The sequence below is a fragment of the Lactuca virosa genome, chromosome 5 (assembly GCF_052849685.1).
Source record: "Lactuca virosa cultivar CGN04683 chromosome 5, Lactuca_virosa_CGN04683_v6, whole genome shotgun sequence".
NCBI lineage: Eukaryota > Viridiplantae > Streptophyta > Magnoliopsida > Asterales > Asteraceae > Lactuca > Lactuca virosa.
The window spans coordinates 287,352,808-287,374,616 of record NC_136430.1 but is presented as its reverse complement, the minus strand read 5'-3'; positions in this window follow the sequence as shown (position 1 = coordinate 287,374,616).

Sequence of the window (21,809 nt, the reverse complement as noted above, 5' to 3'; positions counted from 1 at the left end):
GATTGTGCGAGGCCTCGATTCTCGCGCTTCTTGAGGGTATGGATGATTTTGTGGTTTATTGTGACTCCTCCATTTCAGGATTGAGAGTTGTTCTTATATAGAGGGGTCATGTGATTGCTTACGCTTCAAGGCAGTTGAAGCCTCATAATACGAATTACCCTATGCATCATTTGGAGTTGGGGTCCGTGGTTTTTTCCATTAAGATTTGGAGACACTTTCTGTATGGGGTTAGGTGTACTATTTACACTGACCACAAGAGTTTGAGGTACCTGATGGATCAGCCGAATTTGAATATGCGGCAGCGGAGATGGTTGGATGTGGTAAAGGACTATGATTGCGAGATCTTGTACCACCCTGGGAAGGACACTATGGTGGCCGATTCCTTGAGCCGTAAGGTAGTGAGTGCTCCTATCAGGGATATCTTTCTAATGATGGTTATCACTTCACCTTTGTTTGATATTATCAAAAAGGCTCGGGTGGAGGGATTGAAAAAGGAAAATTGGAAGGTTGAGCGAATCATGGGGCAGATTCCTTTATTTGTCAGAGACATGCGGGGGTTGTTAACTCAGTGTGGTAGAGTTTGGTTTCCGACTACTGGTGGGGTGAGACAAACAATTCTGGAGGAGGCTCATAAGTCAAAATTCTCAATCCATCCGGGGTCCACAAAAATGTATCAGGATCTGAAGTTGAGTTATTGGTGGCCCTATATGAAAAGGGAGATAGCATGGTTCATAGAGCGATGCTTGACTTGCAGGAAAGTCAAAGCCAAACATCAGAGACCATATGACAATATGCAGTTGTTACCCATTCCCATGTGGAAATGGGAAGAGATTACCATAGATTTCATTACAAACCTGCTAAGGACGGCACGTGGAGTTGATTCTATCTGGGTCATTGTTGATAGATTGACCAAGAGTGCATATTTCAACCGATTTTCGATAGTATATCTGCTGAGAAGTTAGTTGAGATGTACATCCGGGAGGTGGTGGTTTGGCACAGGGTGCTAGTTTCGGCGGTTTCAGATCGGGATGTTCGTTTCACATCCAGGTTTTGGAGGAAGTTTCATGAGGACTTGGGTATTCAGTTTCATTTTAATATAGCATACCACCCGTAGAACGACGGTCAGAGCGAGCGGACGATTCAAATGCTCGAAGATATGCTCCGGGCATGTGTATTAGATTTTGGAGGGAGTTGGGATACTTAACTTCCATCAGTTGAGTTCTCCTACAATAATAGTTATCATGCCAGTATTGACCGACCACCATTTGAGATGTTGTATGGGAAAAGGTGCAGGACCCTGGTTTGATGAGGGGATGTCGGGCATCGGGTCATGGGAAGTACTGAAGTGGTACTCAAGGCCAATGAGTTGATTCAGTAGGTGCGCGACAAGTTGCAAGTCGCGCAAAGCCGACAAAAAAGTTATGCAGACTGATGACGTGCGAAACTCAAGTTTCAAGCAGGGGACTTGGTGCTTCTAAAGGTGTCACCTTGGAAAGGTGTCATCCATTTTCGGAAGCGGGGAAAGTTGGGCCCTATATTTATTGGTCCCTTCAGGATTTCCACCCGAGTGGGCAAGGTTGCATACCGGATGGATTTTCCTGACGAGCTCAGTCAAATCCACAACACTTTCCATGTTTCTCAGCTTCGGAAGTGTGTGGCCGATGATTCTGCGGTTGTCCCTTTGGATGATATTCAAGTTGATGATCACCTGAATTATATGGAGAGATCGATTGCAATTCTCGACCGAACGACGAAGACCTTGCGAAAGAAGGAGATGAATCTAGTGAAGGTGCAGTGACAACACCAGAAAGGTTCCGAATGGACTTGAGAACCTGAGACCGAGATGAGGGAGCATTACCCCGATCTGTTCGAGGCATAGGACTTCGATGTCGAAGTTAGATTAAGGTGGGGGAGATTTGTAACATTCAGTTTTAAAGTACTTGATTTCGAGGTCTTCTTTAGCATTTAGATGAAGTCACGACGTGAGCAATGCCTCTCACGTCGTAGGCCAAGACTGCATTCCTTGAATCTCACGACGTGAGCCCTTTTTTATCACAATGTGAGAGCGCTCTGATGACCAAAAACCCTAACTTTTTGGTATTTAAAGGAATCGGAGGTCTAGGGTTTTCCGTCCTCAGCCTCCCTCACACTCTAAGCCTCCAGAAACCAAGATATCAATCATTTTTGAGATCCTTCTTCATTTTTTGTGAATTTTATAGCTTGAAGAATGAGAGAATAAGAGGAAAGAAGTGCTCTAGTAGTGGAGTGGGCAAAGTAGCATCATCATCGTCTTCTCTTCTTGTGATTTGACCTTTGTAATTATCAAATGTTCAAACTTTAATGCATATTACAGATAGATCTAGGGTTTTGTCCATATTTATGTTGGATAAGGTGTCTAAGTCCATAACTTATTTGGTATATACTTGACCCGACCCGGCATGGTCCATTTGGGTTGCACTTCACCCGAACTATTTATATGGATAACATTATGAGAAGAGTATATTTGCGGCTTATTAATATATTATAAGTTATAATATATTAATATGAAATTGTATTATTTAATTAGTATTGGTCTTAAATTAATTATGAATTAATTTAGTGATCAAATGGTGACTAATTAAACATGGGCTATTATATTTATATAGTGTGGGCTAACACTCATTATGGTAATGGGCTAAGCTTATATGGGAGTCCATGGATGATCCATGGAGCTCTTAACCCATGGATCCTTGGAAAGGAAAAGACATGGGTTATTAGAGTTTACCCTAATCATGTGCACTATATAAACAAGCTTGTGATGCATGAAATGACACCCTAGTGTGTGTGAAGAAAGGTGGCCGATTTCTAGAGCATAGATATACTCTCTCATAAGTTTTCCAAGTTTGTGGTGATTTGTGATTTCCATTTGAGGCATTCACATTATTGGTGCTTGGCTCTCAAACTCCTAAGGAATCAATTCACAAACAAAGGTATGTAATTCATCTAGTTCTTTTATGTTTAAAAGTTCCCCATGCCATGCTAGATAAGTTATAAACCTTGGAAAACAAATTTTGCATGTATTTTAGACAAACATAGATCCAAGGTTTATTAGGGTTGCATGTACACTTAGGAAGTGTTAGAATGCTCAAAACTCAACAGTGGTATCAGAGACTAGGCTTGTTTGTTGATACTTGATGCAAAATTGTGTTAAAAATCGAAATTGTTTGCTATCTGAACAGTGGACTCGCCGAGTCCATGGGGGGACTCGACGAGTCCAAGTGAAAATTCATCCTACTCGTCGAGTAGGTTCGTGCACTCGACGAGTAGAATGAACTGACAACAGATTTTCGACTTTTATTGCTGGAAATGGACTAGAAACATTACGCTAAACTGTTTTGGTGTTTAAAAGCTGTTTTAGATGGTGTAATGTTTATGCTAATCCATTTACAATGGCTTATATCAAAATTCCATGATTTTATGTGTTCATATAATTCTTGAAATCTTGATGATCATGTTCATGTTCTTATGAGTTTAGAAAAATGATAGGAATTATTTGCTGAATTGTTTATCATTAATTCTTGATCATTTATGTGTTTTAATGGAGTCCATAATTTGTCCTCAAGTTATGGATATCCAAAGGTCACTTTCTTTTAAACACACATTTAAACACATAAGTTACATAAAAAATGAAGAGTCTTCATTTTTATGAACCATTAACTCATAAGTTATGAAATGAAAAGTTTTGAAAAGTTTCAAAACTTGCCCTCAAGTTTTGGAATTTGTAAAGTTACACACACTTTAATATACTTTAATTCCAACCCTTAGAGTTTTAAAAGTTAAAATTCAACCCTTATACTATTTATAACATTAATGGTTAATTATTATATATATGTATAAGATCAAGTCGTTTTAGCGTTAGTAGGCCTCATTCACGAAGACGATCTATAAGGGGGGTATAAGGTTGTTGCCTATAAAATGGCAACTTAATGGGTGTCCATTCTCACCCACCGCTTCCTTGATCGGTGGAGGGTCGTTAGCCGAACGGGTAGGACAATGACTTTAATTCTCATTAAAAGTATAATGACTATAAAGTAACTAAATATTTTTGTAATTCCCAATCTTAGTTACTTTAGGAAAATGTGAATATGGTGCTAACCCATGAAATTCACACTTTGTAACTTACCAAGTCGTTGGTGGAGCGTGTGTGGTTAACCGGCACACTAACTTGGACTAGTAAGGATCACGAAGGGTGACTTAATGTTAATCATAGATCGGTGGAGCGTGTGTGGTTAACCGGCACATCGATTAGGTGATAATATTAAGGGTACCAAGTGATTTTGCATGGTTATTCACACCTTGTTTTGTGATCCTCGGCATCCCAGTCACAAAACCTGAAGGGCACAATCGAGATTGAAACATGCCATTGAAAGTTCAATGAATCTCAAAAGATCTAGGAGTTTCAAATCCAATTAAAACTTAATAATTTATTTCGTTTTTCATGGCGGAAATTGGTGAATCGTCATTCACCTACCTTCAAATATTTTATAGCTTGGATTACGGCATCCCTCTTCCAAGTTATAAAATATTGTGTTGGGTCCTAGCCTTAATATTTCATATTGGGTGTTATATTAAGGACTTAAAATCAACTAACTTGAATATCTCCCATTGTAGATGTCTGGTTTAGACAACTGTGATCTTCCCAAATCTCATGGAAATCATACTCCTCTACCTCCACATCCTCCATTTATTCTCCCTGACCCACAAGCTCGAAGACTTGAAAAATTCAAGGTCACTCAAGCCCTACTAGCAATGAAACATAAAGATGGAAGACCTGTGTGCACTCATGTCTTAGGAATGAAGTCACACTTTGACAAGTTGAGAATGTTGGGTGTCGTTGTCCCAAGGAAGTTGGCTATTGACTGGGTTCTTCAGTCACTTCCAGAGTCATATAGTGAGTTCATTCAGAACTACTATGTGATAAATCACAACATGACCCTAATAGATCTATCTTATTTGCTTGTTGCTGCTGAGTCAGAAATGATGTGGCGTAATGGTCAAGCAAATATGGGTGGAAGGTCTATTTCTCAAACTTCCATGGACATGGACAATGGTAACATTGGAAGTCCAGAAAATCCTTTTCTTCCCAATGGAAAGGGATCGGCCTTGGTCGACCCTGTTGACCAAAAGGCAAAAGGAAAGGCTAAGTCTATGATAATCTCGTGTACCATTCCCAAAGAGTCTATATGTTTTTATTGTCATGAGAAGGGACATTGGAAGCGAAGCTGCCCTGAATACCTGAAAGATCTGAAAGCAAGTAGAAACAAAATGTTTGACTCTGCTTCAGGCAAGTCCACTATCTAACTCTGTTAAGTTCCTTATTGATGATTCTTAATACAAAATGTGACTCGATTACATTTTGGTGTCTGGCAGGATCAAGCAAGGGAAGGACACTTAATAAAAGGAGTATGCTGAATCTGATAGCGAATATGGATGGTTCGAAGATCGGATTCTTGAGCTGCTACATAAGAGTTATGATAGATTGCTAGAAGATATGTAATAGCATAGTTTTCATTTAAAGTTGCATTGTAAGGAAAAAGTTTTTCCGCATTTATAAATAAATAAAATTTTGTTTTATTTTATTATATCTCCTTGCAATGGCATTTTATGAAAAAATGATGTTTGTATGGTTCTAGCAATAATGGAAATGTGCATTTGATTCTTTCATTAGTGGTAGTGTCTAAATTTATCAAATAAGGAAAGATTCTCATCACCCAAGGTTTCAATTGGACTGAAACTTGGAATCATGCAGGTTGTATTGCATGATGAATGAGAATTTTCATTTTTGGAAAGTTAAGACTAATTCCCTGACCACATGTATATGTGAGACAGGTGAAAGACTAAAGGATCGGGTACACTGGGTGTGTGCAGGTCAAAGTCCACCACAAAGATCGATAAGACTATTCGTCATGATTTACTAAAGTTTAGTAAATATGGTTGTACCTACAAGTTGAAGTACAATTCTGAAACATTGGAAAAGTTTCAATGTATGGCAGGACGAATGGGAAGAATCAAATTGGGCAGAAAGATAAAAGTTTCTCAAATCTGAAAAGATGGGAGAATACTTTAGTATCTTGTTTTATGATCATCTTAATGATTAAGAAACCATGTCACAATTCATCCTCTAAGGACATCTTAGTGCATTTTATGGCTAAGAAGAGGATTCATGAATTGTTGGAATGGTTAAAATAAAGAAGATGAATCATACTTTGTTCCAAAACAAGTCTTAGAGTCATACTCCAAGATTGTAACTTGAGTGACACATCTTGAATAAGGTTTATAACACTTGTCAAATGTAAGAGTAAAATGTTTTCTACTCTTGCACATTTGAAATTGGTAAGTTGTGATGTTTTGGATAAAACAAAGACCAATTGACATCAATTGTGTGAAGTGTTTATCTTGATAAGAATCCGCACGGGCTCTTGAATGTTTGTTTGGTTGTCAAGGAATGGTTCTTGACAAAGAGAAACTTGCATGTCAAGAGGACAGTGGGAGTCTTAAAGGTCTTCAAAGTTTCAAGAGCTAATCAAGGATAAAACCTATAGTTTATCGCTAGTACACGACTTGAGGTTTGTAACCTATCGTGTTGACATAATTCTTGTTTCTGTGCCTATTCCGGTAAAGTTGACTATGTTTGTGAGTTCTGTGAGTTCTCAATTGGAATCTAACAGATTATAGTAAATGACAAGAATTTGGTATTCTTTCATTTACGGTAACGATTTGGGACTGTGAAATGAGCATCATTGGAATCATGTTCAATTGATCTACTTCACAAAGTAAAGATCATAGACAAACATAGTGTGCACACTTGGTGTATGGCATGACTATTGTTTAGAAAACATAGTGTACATGCTTGGAGCATGGGACAACTATTGTTTTAATTCAAGTGTTAAGTTGATAAATCGAAACAGAATAATGTGGAATCAATATGGTGATGAATAAAAGGTGTTTTATTTATATTCATAAGTGTTGAGACCATATTGGATTCAATTATTCTTGTGTTTCACTTTGCATGTTTTGACTTCCATAATAACTAGGTTATTCTTTCCGAATGATTAAGTTATTCAAACCATCCACAGTCGGTCATATGTTGGAAGTAGATATGAATCAAGACTGTCATGAGTTGGTTGTAGAGGTCTAAGATGTTGGACATGGCTACAACACTCATGAGTGCTCATAAGTTATGAGTATTGGATTCAACCCACGCTCACTTGCATCACTTCATGGAATTCATCTCGAGTGATCGTGAGACGGTAATATCATATAAGTCTTCAAACCTAGAGATATGAGTTGTTACCTATGAGTTGGTTGTACATTGATTGCACGAAAACGCATCAGTAACTTGATGTTATAAAACGTGCCTTTGTGTATAATTCAACAAGTAGTAGAAACAAGTATATGAGTCGAAGTTTATCTGTTCCTTCTAGTCCTTGGAGGATTAGAAGCGATATCTGGGCCCCTCGATGATTTTGTTTTGACCTATGTACCGGGCCCGGTCAGAACTAAATTGATGTGTTCGATTAAGTTCTTTGTCAAAAAAAATCGTAAATCGGGAAACAAACTGCTGATATCATGAGAGCAGAGGATTATATGATCACTTATCTAAAATGGCGCTTCAACAGAGTTTTCGAGAGCTACGATTGTCGGTTGGTTCCTGAAGTCATATAGGCAAATATAGTTATTAGACTTATCCAAGTGGGAGACTGTTAGATAAGGTGTCTAAGTCCATAACTTATTTGGTATATACTTGACCCGACCCGACATGGTCCATTTGGGTTGCACTTCACCCGAACTATTTATATGGATAACATTATGAGAAGAGTATATTTGCGGCTTATGAATATATTATAAGTTATAATATATTAATATGAAATTGTATTATTTAATTAGTATTGGTCTTAAATTAATTATGAATTAATTTAGTGATCAAATGGTGACTAATTAAACATGGGCTATTATATTTATATAGTGTGGGCTAACACTCATTATGGTAATGGGCTAAGCTTATATGGGAGTCCATGGATGATCCATGGAGCTCTTAACCCATGGATCCTTGGAAAGGAAAAGACATGGGTTATTAGGGTTTACCCTAATCATGTGCACTATATAAACAAGCTTGTGATGCATGAAATGACACCCTAGTGTGTGTGAAGAAAGGTGGCCGATTTCTAGAGCATATATATACTCTCTCATAAGTTTTCCAAGTTTGTGGTGATTTGTGATTTCCATTTGAGGCATTCACATTATTGGTGCTTGGCTCTCAAACTCCTAAGGAATCAATTCACAAACAAAGGTATGTAATTCATCTAGTTCTTTTATGTTTAAAAGTTCCCCATGCCATGCTAGATAAGTTATATACCTTGGAAAACAAATTTTGCATGTATTTTAGACAAACATAGATCCAAGGTTTATTAGGGTTGCATGTACACTTAGGAAGTGTTAGAATGCTCAAAACCCAACAATTTATTTATGTTAATCATGATTAAGTAAAGTAAATCCATAAATTTAGCAACTTTATGGATTCTAAGGGTTCCTTGATCATCATATTGTCCAGATATGGAAGTTGGTGAGGTATAAGAACCATGCATGAGAGTTTCATGCATATTATTCCACTTTTTAACCTAGAATGGATTGGGTCATGCATGGTGCAAGCATGACTATAAAGCAAACATCTTTATGGACCTTAGCGGTCCCCTTTAGCTTCTGTATGAGATCGATCAATGGCTTAAGGGATTAAGGACTTAAAACCTTGACTTTTGGCTTCAGAGTGTAGTCACGACATGAGATATCAGGTCTCACGACGTGACAAAGATTAAACCCATAAATCATTGAGTTCATGGAACTCATGACGCGACTCTGTGATTCCCACGTCATGAGGTCAGTCCAGTAGAAATTCATGTCTGAGTTATCTAATCCTGGAGCGAGTTGTTGAAATCGGACCTGGTGGACTCTCGCGACGTGACCAAGGACTGGCCACGACGTGAGACCCTATATTAGTGTTTTGTCCAATGGATTTGACTCGGATGAATTTTGACTTTGACCTGGATTTTGACCAAGTTTGAATTAGGCGTATTTTGATTATTTTGAGTTGTAGTCTGAGTTTTGGTCACTTTTGTTTGTAGAGGTGACCGGTAGAGTTGGTTTCGAAGCAGCGTGTTGTTTCAGCTTTTTATCCGTCTATGAGGTGAGTTTTCTCATTGTATCCATGGGTCGAAGGCACCAATGCCGACCCATCATTGTGTAATATAGGATGATAGATGTTATGTGAATTATATGTGTTTGCATGTTCGGGTTGAAATAAACGCTAGGTCGGGGCCCACTATCATATGTTCGGGTTGAAATAAACGCCATGGCGGGGCCCACTATTGTATGACTGGGTTGAAATATGTTGGTTTACTCAATTGTATAGATTTGATGATGCAAAATATATACACTAGTTATAGTTTGTTAATTTAAAGATATGTTGATGGAAGGTCATATTTCGAAGACTGAAGAACATCGTCTGATGACTGAAAAACCCTGAAGACTCTATCAGCACCAAAGGCATGAAGACACCATCTGCTAAAGACTAATCAGTGTGTCCAGACGCATATGGTTATACACTGACAACACACTGATCAGGTAACACGTTGATGACACTCTCTGATGGCGATTCACTATCTGTTGAAGTTGAAGCTGATCAGCTTAACCCTAATTCTGATGACTGGAGTTGAAGCTGATCTCCAGACGCTGAAGCTGATGCTCTGATCATCTTCTGATGTGTTGGTGCTGATATTCGAATCCGGAGAAGATCTGATCTGATCCATTCCTTATTTTCATTTTCAATTTATATTTAGATTAGATGCAATCCCTTGATTAAAGCATGATTGGTATGTGTACTTTGGGGAACTCACTAAGCTTAGTGCTTACAGTTTATGTTTATGGTTTCAGGGACTTCTGGTTCAAAAGGGAAGGGCCCAACGTGATGGCACAACATCCCCCCCCCCCCTCTTGATTTCCGCATTTTGAATAAATTGTACTATGATATGTTGATATTATATTTGGTGATGGTTTTTGAAACAATTAATGAATAAAATTGTTTGTCTTTCAAATCGAAAATTTTATCACTATATTTGGGACGTTGCAGATTTCCTTTAGAAAGGTATCCCTCGTGGGTAGAGAGCTCCTTATAGGAACCCGGAACACAATTTCTCAATATGTCACGAAAATCAGGATCATCGGGATACGAACTACAAAATGCCTCGAACCCCTGCACGTACATCGGCATGGTTGTAACTAATAAATGACGACGAATCAAGGCATCATCGACCTGATTTTGTGAACCGGTTTTATGCTTGATCATGAAAGAAAAGGATTGAAAATATTCGACCCACTTAGCATATTTAGCACTCAATTTGTGTTGCCCATTAATGTACTTCAATGCTTCATGATCAGAAAACAATACAAACTCATTATGCGGTAAATAATGACGCCAAGTATCCAACATCGAGCAAGAACATAAAACTCTTTGTCATACGTAAACTACTTCCTCCTTGCATCGTTCAATTTTTCACAAAATTAAGCTATTGGTCGTTGATTTTGAATAAGAACTCCACCAATTCCAACACCACATACATCACATTCAACTTGAAAAATGTCAGTAAAATTTGGTTATTCTAAAACAGGAGCTTGGGTTACCGTGGTCTTCAAAACAGAAAACGCCCTTTCAGCTTCAGGAGTCCACACGAATCGTCCTCCCTTCAGACACTCGGTGATAGGGGAAATAATGCTATTAAAGTTTCATATGAAGCGAAGATAAAACGATGCTAAACCATGGAAGATTTGAATGTCATGTAAAGTCTTCGAAGTTGGCCAATTAAGGATAGCCTCAATCTTGGACTCGTCCATATTGATTCCTTTCCCCGATATGACATAACCCAAGAAGCAACTTCATGAACCAAAAATGATATTTTTTCTCCATTGGTATACAGCTTCTGCTCATGTAAAATTGAGAAAACTTGACGAAGATGTGAGAGATGCTCTTCAATAGTTTTACTAAAAAATCAAAATATCATCAAAGTACACTACTAAAAATCATCCAATAAATGACTTAAACACCTAGTTCATGAGGTGCATAAATTTTCTTGTGGCATTAGATAGTCCAAATGGCATGACCATCCACTCATATAACCCATCACGAGTCTTGTAGACCGTCTTCCACTCATCGCCCTGTCTCATGCTAACCTGGTGGTGTCCACTTCTCAAATCGATCTTTGCGAACACTTTTGTGCCATGCAATTAGTCTAATAGATCATCCAATCGAGGAATATGAAAACGATATTTAATTGTGATCTTTTTAACAGCTCGACAATCGATACACATACGAAACGCCCCACCATGCTTTGGAACCAATAAAGTGGGAACAACACATGGACTCATGCTTTCCCGAATCAAACCCTTCTCTAACAATTCTGAAACTTGTCGCTAAAGTTCTTCATATTATTCGGGTTCATCCGATAGGCTGCCTTGTTCGGTAGAAGAACCCAAGACAATGTCAATACAATGTTGGATATCTCTCATTAATGGTAATCCAGGTGGGATCTCTTCAAGCAATATATTTTAAAACTCCTCAACCAAAGGCTGGACTGCAGCTGGAATTTTCCTACATGATTCGTTTTCTTCTGCCACCACCAAAGCAAACATAAAAGGACTATTCTTTGCTACCTCCTCAAAATCAGTGCGTTTCAAAAACAACGTAGTCTCTTTTTCTTGAACCCCACATGTATCCAATGGGAACAACATGATGTTCACCCCATCCTTCAAAAACAGTAGGTATTTCGAAAACCCATCATGTTTTGTACACCTGTCAAACTACCATGGTCTCCCCAATAGAATGTGACACACATCCATAAGAATGAGTTTACACCACACCTCATCTGAATAACTTTTACTAATGTAAAACTCCACTAAACAACACTTACTAACCTTAACAACATTGCCTTTTTGTAGCCAAGTAAGTTGGTAGGGTTCCAGGTGATCTTCCTCCTTCAGCCCAAGTTTATGCACCATGTGGGTTGAAACCACATTCTCACAACTTCCATTATCAATGATCATGATACACACCTTGCCTTTGGCAGTACACTTGGTGTGCAAGATATTGTTTCTTAACCAAGAATCACCATCAATGGACTGAGAAACTACAACATTTAGAACTCGTTGCATCACCAACGATTCTCCATGATCAGGTTCAATCACTTCAGATTCCTCGTAGGCAACCTGATCCCCGTCATTATCATATTTTGGAACTAGATCCTCTTCGACCAAAGTCACCAATTGTTGGTTCGAACAGTCTCGAGCAATATGGCATATGACTTGACTTTTGTAACATCATGGGGGTTGGTTATTGGTACTACTCGAGACATTAGGTGTATGGATAGGGGTTTTAGGGCATGAGAACGCTTAGGGCCAGTAGGGGTGGCAGTCTTATTTACATGGACGAATCGGCTACTCGTTGCACGAGACTTACTCTCAATTTATTTTGCCACGTATAAGGCAAGTTGTCACACATATGAATATGTTCAATAGGGTTGGAGACTCACCACATCTGAGATCTTGGGTTTCAACACCCCCAAAAATCTAGAAATAACTTGTTCTTCTTCTTCTACCACGTAACACCGCATCCGAAGTCGGTCAAACTCATGGATGACTTCTTGTACCGACATGGTTTTCTGGGATAAATTATGGTACTCTAAGAAAGCTTCATGCCTGTGATTTTGTGGCATAAAGTTGTTCTTCATTAACTTCTTCATCTTTCCCATGTGACGACCTTTGATTTTCCTACAAGTTTCTGTTGTTTCTTCACGTGATCCCACCAAAAAGAGGCGTGTTTCCTCAACCAGATGGCCACTACCTTCATCTTCAACTGTTCCGAGATGTCTCGCAGATCAAACACCCGCTCAACGGTTCTTAACCATTCAGTCAACTCATCAGGATGAGCACGTCCTGTAAACTCGGGAACCTCAACCTTCACACCAATATTCCTCAACGGATCATCACGGTATCCTCCTTCACGGCGGTCTCGTTTTAACCTGGCAAAAGGATTGACCACCTCATCACTGTTGCCCCAGATGCTCGATTCCGATTCAGCCTCTTCATTCGGCGAGTCGTGATGCAACAACTTGAGTTCTTGGATCCGTCGTTGCAAGCACTTAATCTCTATGTCACGTGGATCTCGAAAATTGGCTTTGTCATTCCGAGGAATTCATCTACCACCGCGACGACCACGAGCTCCTCCACGACCACAAACCATCTGTTTAACCATTCATTCGTAGGCTCTGATACCAAATGATGCCCAGATGATTGTATTGAATGGAAAATTACAAGCAATAGGAAAACAAAGAACAAAAATAACTCCAAAACCGGATTCTTTATTAATTAATAATCGAATAATGTTCCTAATAATGAAAATGAGATACTTATACGGAGGACAAGATAAGAATAAGTTCTTAAACATAAGAGATCATAATTGATTAGGAAAAAATTTGCAATCGGTTATCTAAATCAAAACTCAAAACAAAAACTTTCCGCAAACAAAAAATCAGAAAAAATGCGTTTTCAGGCCCTAAACGATCCTGAATGGCCAAAAAACACTACACATCATGTGCGAATTTCTTCCGATTCTGAGCTGTTGGATCACTTCGGAAGATTTGGTGCTGATGTCATCATACTTCCATTCCTACTAGTGTTGACATTATCAAGCCATGCATCAACACTTGTACTACCTGCATCATATATATATATATATATATATATATATATATATATATATATATATATATATATATATATATATATATATATATATATATATATATGTGTGTGTGTGTGTGTGTGTGTGTGTGTGAGACCTAAGATGACATTTTGCCAAAGTGTGGCGTCAAGTACAAGCCTTGGAGTCATGACGAAGCCATGATGAATTTTTTATAACCTTGATTAGTACTTACTGAAAGCATAAAAATCTATCATAGCCTTCTTGCTTCATTACTGATTCCAATAGACCATTCTCTCCAACACATCAATTGTGCCACACAATATTAGTCACATGTAAAATGGATTTGTTTTTGCATCTGATGTCATATATTTAAGATCTTCTACCCATGAGGTTGTATTCTATAATCAGTCAACATGGAAAACAAGGAATTGTAACAGACGTGATATATACTTTTGCTGATATTCTAGTAAAAATGGCTATGACTATTGTATATGCCGATTTGACTGTCTACGTCTCCTAGGATGAGTCTACCCCTACTCAATCCAATTGGATGATGTTAATATATCAAATCATATCATACTATACTATACATGAAACATTTTTTTTCATCATATTCAATTGAAACTCTCATGACTTTTCAAAATCTTTCTTATATTATTATTAATTAGCTAAAAAAGTTATATAAATACAAAAAGCAACTACCTAAACATATAATTATCAGTATTAGAAAAATCTCGTTGATTCACAAGCATAAAATATATACTCAATTATATTTCATAAATGAATTCATTTTAAGATGAATTTTTTAATCATGAAAAAAAAACATATAAACAAACTTTCTTTATTACGTGGTTTACTGGATTTATGATTTTTGGATTTAACAAAAAATTATTCAATAAAAACTTACCTTTTTAGGATAACAACTTACATATTATTGAAAAATGAGATTAATGAATAATAAAAATTTTATATAATGTTTATTTATTTATTTTATTTGCCTAATATGTTATTTAACAAAATGGAATTACTGATAAATATAGAAAGGAGTTTGATTAAAATGTATTCATCTCACATCCATGGTGAGCATAAACAAGAGAATGCATCTTACTCTATAAATAGGAAATGTAGTGAAATGTTTCAAAAGGTCAAGCCATGGGAACTTCTTTGCACCTGCTTTTGTAGGATGTTGAAGATATTCTTTGATGAGATTGTCTTTGTTGCCAAGTGTCCAATTAAGTTTCAGAACTTCAAAAATGGCTTTGTACCATATTTTTTCTGGTTCAAACCGAGTTTTTAGTAGAAAAGTTATGTTGTTGGGTATATTGAGATGAAATGATCTGTGACCGATTTGAACCGAGTTTGATTAATATATGAGTGTTTTGGCTGAGTTGGCCAAACTTTCATCAATTGGAGTTCGAGTCCATGTAACTTGCCGAGTATTTGGTTAAGTCGGCTTAGTTTTACAATCATGTAACTAATACAATTTTAAGTTCTAACCTTATAAAAGATGTCTCTATTATCATATGTTCAACATAATGATAATATTTAAAATAAACATTTTATTTAGTAAGAAATTAATATTTAATAAATAACAAAAATATCTACCTAAGCAAAAAATTATAATTGTTTGAAAAATCTCTTTGATTCATAAGCATAAAATGTCTATTCGGTTATATTTTCTAGATGAATTCATTTTATAATGATTTTTTAATAATGAAAATACATATAAACGAACTTTTTATATTACGTAGCTTTACTGGATTTATGATTTTGTGATTTAACAAGTTATTCAATAAAAACTTACTTTTTTGGACAACTTATGAGATTGTTGAAAAATAAAATTATACAACATAAATATTTTGGATAATGTTCATTTATTTATTTTATTTACCTAATATGTTTTTTTTAACAAAAAGGAATTATGGACAAATGAAGAAAGAGGTTTGATTAAAATGTCTTCATGTCACATCAACGGTGAGAGTAAATAAGAGAATGGCTCGTCCTCTATAAATAAGAAAGGCTGTGAAACGTTTCAAAGAGACCAAACCATGATAACTTTCTTGCGCCTACATTTGTAGGATGTTGAGGATATTCTTTGGTTATATTTTCTTTGTTGGAAATTATCAAGTTAAGTTTCAGAATTTCGAAAATGGTTTTGGATCGGATTTTATCTAGTTCAAATCAAGTTTTTAGTAAAAAAAAGTATGTTGTTGGGTATATTGAGTTGAACCCGTCTGAGTTTGACCGATTTTGACAAAGTTTGATTTATATCTAAGTCTTCTGGCCACGTTGGCCAAACTCACCTCGTTTGGAGGCGGAATCCAAGTAACTTGTTGAGTATTTGGTTGAGTTGGCCAAGTTTTACAACTATGTAACTAATACAATCCGAAGTTACAACCTTATAAAAGATGTCTCTATTATCATATGTTCTACAGAATGATAATATTTAAGATAAACTTTTTAATTTAGTAAGAAATTGTTATTTAATAGAAAGCAAAAACATCTACCGAAACATAAAATTATAATTGTTTGAAAAACCCATTTGATTCATAAGCACAAATGTATATTCGATTATATTTTATAAATGAAATCATTTTATAATAAATTTTTGAATCATGAAAATACATATAAATGAATTTTCTATATTACACAGCTTTACTAGATTTATGATTTTGAGATTTAAAAAAAATATTCAAAAAAGCTTACTTTTTCTAGATAACAACTTATGTGATTATTAAAAAATGGAATAATTGAACAATAATTTTTTTGGATAATGTTTATTTATTTATTTTATTTACCTACGTATTATTTTAACAAAATGGAATATTGGAAAATAAATAAAGGAGTTTGATCAAAACGTTTTCATCCCACAATCTGCATCGATGGTGAGAGTAAATAAGATAATTCCTCCTTCTCCACAAAAATGATAGGTTGTGAATGTTTCAAAAGGACCAAGACATAAGAACTTCCTTGCACCTGCCATTGTAGGATGTTGAGGGTATTTTTTTGTGAGATTTTCTTTATTGGCCAGTGTCCAATTATGTTTCAGAATTTCACAAATAGTTTTGGACCAAAAAATTTCTAGTTATAAACGGACTTCTAGTAAAATAAACTTTTGTTGTTAGGTATATTGATTTGAACCGGTCTGATTTTGACAAATTTTGATCGGGTTTGATTAATATCAGTCTTTTGGGCGAGTTGGCCAAACTCTCCTTGGTTGGAGGCCAAGTCAAAGTAACCTACCAACTATTTGGTTGAGTTGACCGAGTTTTACAACCTTGTAATTAATACAATTTGAAGTTCCAACCTTATAAAAGATGTTTCTATTATCATATGCTCTAGAACATGATAATATTTAAGATAAACTTTTAAATTTAAATGAATTTATTATTAACTAGATAAGAATAACAACTTAATTCTTTTTAACAATATACATTTCTTTCTATTTTTACTACATAACTTTCTACATGTACAACAACTCCAAGTTCTAACCTTATATTTTATGATATAGTTCCACATAATGATAACATTAAAAATCATTTTTTTAGATTTATCATAAAACTATTACGTAATTGTTAATAACAATGATTTAGTTGTATTTAATATAACATACTTATTTTCTATTTTAATTAGCTATAAAATATTTTTATACATGTGCAATGTACGAACATTCACCTAGTATTTTTTTTATTGTAGATGGTTAGCCCAACGTTTGTGTTAGTCGGCCCTCTTGTATCAGACCCTTCTTACACTTTATATATATATATATATATATATATATATATATATATATATATATATATATATATATATATATATATATATATATATATATATATATAGAGGTAGGTTCAAATGTTTCTCACATCTATTGTGTGCTAGAATTCACCAATAGGATTTTAGTATTAATTATATGTATATTAAATGCTATCCATACTTATAACTCATTTTTATGGAAACCAATTAAATTCGTCATTAATGTCAACAATAATATTCTTTCAGAATGAATTCATATCTACAAGAATAAGAGTGTATTCCAGCAGAATGAGAGTGTATTCCAGTAGAATACACTCTCGTTCTTCATATTCCATGCAACTTTATTATATTTTAAGTGAATGAGTCCTGAAACAAAATACGAACTCATATATAAAAACCTAGATGCGAATTCATTCTGAAAGAATGTTATTGCTGACATTAATGACGGATTTAATTAGTTTCCATAAAAAGAGAATTATAATTATGGATATCATTTAATATACATATAATTATGGAAATCATTTAATATCTATATTTATTTAATTAAATAATTATTTAATTTGTTAAATTCTTATTGGTGCATTGTAGCACACAATAAATGTAGGAAACAAAATAACTTAACCTTATATATATATATATATATATATATATATATATATATATATATATATATATATATATATATATATATATATGTTTAGGTTCTATGGAAAACAAAAAACCCTAAAAATGCATAAAAAAAATACTTAGAGATCACAAAACTTTTTTTTGAATTTTTTTATAAAAAATCGCAGCTTTTTATTAAAATTCGCTGAAAAAAAAATAAAACATCAATTTTTTTTTTATAAAAAAAAGTTTTTTTTTCAAATTTTTTTCAGCGAATTTCTTTAAAAAGCTGCGATTTTTTCATAAAAAATGTCAAAAAAAAGTTTTGTGATCTCTAGGTATTTTTTTATGCATTTTTATGATTTTTGGGGTATAGAGTTTTTTTGTTTTCCAAATAACCCTTCCCTATATATATATATATATATATATATATATATATATATATATATATGTATATATATATATATATATATATATATATATATATATATTGTTCATTCAATAAAGATATGCATGAGAAATTATTGAGATTTCATGGTATCCAAGACAAAACAAATCCCCAAATTGTTCTCCTCCTTTCATTGTTCCTCAACCCATTCGTCGACTGCAAGCTTTCATTTATAGTTGTTCCATTTCTTCTTCCTCACTTCTCCTTCTGTTTTTTTCTTTGATTGTTTTCTAATGTTTATCCCTGCTACTAACAAGCCAAACTCCAAAATCAACATCAAAAAAATTGTCCCTCTAGTTCTTGATCCCGATCACTTAAACTATGATGTTTGACATAACCTATTTGAAGGCCATTGTACCAGCCATATAGTCGTTGATCACCTAGAAACATCGAACGATAAAACTCTGAAGTATCCAATAAGAAGGAATGGGATCGTATCGATTCCATCATTAAATCATGGTTATATGGCACCTTATCTCAATCTCTTCTTCAGATGATATGGAAATGAAAAGCCACTGTATTCGAAATTTCGAAAATTCTCGAGAAGAACTTTAGAGACAATAAGGAATTTGAGGCTATTCAACTCGATAATGAACTATGTAACATTGTTACCGGTGACTCATCCATCACTAACTATTGCTCGAGAATCAAGACTCTTTCCAGTCTTCTTGAAAATAGTGATGCCTTCTAAAAAGAACCTTTTCACATACAATGTTAACGATATCTCACCCAAGTTCAACTATATCGCCACCACCATCCGAAATCATACTCCTCTACCCACGCTTTTAGAAACCCAATCGATGCTTCTACTCGGAGAACAACAAATAAACCATTCTCAACAGCGAAATAGTTCTATGGCTCATTCTGATCACTCTGCCTCTGCTATGATTCTTGCCACCAAAGCAACCTCTTGTCAAAATAACCAGTGTAATTATCACGGTGTTCGGAATGGTTTCCGCTCCAATCGTGGTGGCAGAGGTGGTAAAAATGACGACATACATAACGGAGGTAACCCAAGGCAGTCGAAACATGCAACAAATTTAATGAAGTGGGGGGTTGTTTAGTATCCCCTGTCGATGCAACCTAGTCAACAACGACCAAGCATTTTTCCTAATCCAACGATGTGACATCAACAACCCATTCAGCCTCATCATCCCATTTATAGTAGGTCGTTTTCTACACCAAGATTTCAAAAAAAAAATTGGGCCTTTGACTTCTATCAGCCCGTTTCAGCAAGCGTTTGTGGGTTCCCAACAGTCTAGTTAGGTCTAGTGGCCCCCTTTTTTCGGATCTGTCAATTCCCTTCAAGCAACTATGCTTTCAGAAATGTTTAATGTTATGTATCCAAATGATCCCGGTAATGAGGGATGGTATATGGATTTCGGAGCAATCTCACATCTCCATTCGATTGAAGGAATCCTTAAAACTTTTTTAGACAATTGAAAATATTTTGCATCTATTTTAGTTGGTAATGGATCCTCTATTCCTGTAAGTAAAACCGACCATTCTATCCTTCCTTGCACAAATTCGTTTCATCCCTTAAATTAAATCATGTCTCGATCACTCCTCATATTATTAAAAACCTGATATATGTTCGTCGTTTTACTCGTGACAACAAGTGATCCATTGAATTTGATTCTTTTGGTTTTCTGTGAAGTATTACTAAACTCGGAAAAATCTTATGCAACGGGACAGCACGGGTGACCTATTTCACGTCACGAAGCCACCCCCGTAATCTTTTCTCACTGTTTCTCCATTCATTTGTGATCAACGTTGTGGTCACCCAGTTCATCATGTTCTCAAACACTTATTCGATAGTCATTTTATTTATTGTTGGAACAATAAAATTTCTAGTTTATGTCAAGCTAGTCAATTGGGCAAACATGTTAAGTTGCCTTCCTCTTTACCTAATTTGGTTATGCATTTTCCTTTTCAAACTGTTCACGATGATTTCTGGACTTCCCCTCATCACGATTATTAGTGGCATCAGATATTATGTCATATTTATTGACAATTTGTCACATTTTCGTGGGTTTATCATTTACGTCCAAATTCCGAAGTATTCTCTAAATTTATGAATTTTCTCTCTTACGTTCAAAATCAATTCAAATGGGATATTGAATATTTTCAATTTGATAATGGGGTTAAATACAATGATAAATAGTTTAATCAACGTTGTGACCAAAATTGTATTCAAATGTGTTTTACATGCCCCCACGCGTCTCAACAAAATGGCAAGTCTGAGTGTATGCTTCATACTATCAACAACGTTGTTCATACTCTTTTGTTCATGTTCACCTTCCTCCCACCTATTAGGTTGAAGCTCTTCATATGGATACTCATCTCCTCAACATTCTTCCCTCAACCGCCCTTCACAATGACACTCCCTTCTACAACTATACCAAAAACATCTGACTTATACCCACCTTTGTATATTTGGATGCTTATATTTCCCTCATGTTGTTACCCCTCACAAACTCTGTCCAAAAACCACTCCTTGTATATTTTTTGGGTACCCCTAAAATCATCGAGGATATCGTTGTATAAGCCTTCATACAAAACAAATGATCGTATTAAGTCATGTTGTGTTCGATAGTACTATTTTTCCGTTTGGTTATATAAGTCCCAACTCACCTCCATTTTATTTACTCCTGAAAAACATCAACTTACCCGTTCCTCTCTCCCCTCTTGATCTTAATCTTCTAGAGACTGGTCCTAGGTTACATCCTTCCGATTTTCTAGAGACTGGCCCTAGGTCATTTCCTTCTGTCGTTGCTTCGGCACCTTCTCCTTATGATGTCGCTCCCTCAATATCTTCATTTCCATCTCCTGTTTTCCCGACTGTCGACCCTATCTCTACGACACCCCCTCCCCAACATACAAATTCATCAACTTCTATTCATCTTATACTTACTCGTTTAAAATGGGGAATCTCCAAATCCATTCGCAAACTTAATCTTCATGTTGAGTCATCATCTCCCATTCCTCACAGTTACTAATAGGATTTCAAAGATCCAGACTAGGTTAACACAATACAAGATGTGTACTTTGCTCTTATCTCCAAGAAAACATGAGTTCTTTTTCCTCGACCGCCTGCTGCAAATGTCATAAACTATATTTTTTTGTTCAAAAAGAAGCATAATGATGATGGTGCTCTTCCTTACTACAAAGCGGGACTTGGTTCTAATGGTCAAAGCTAACATCCCGACATTG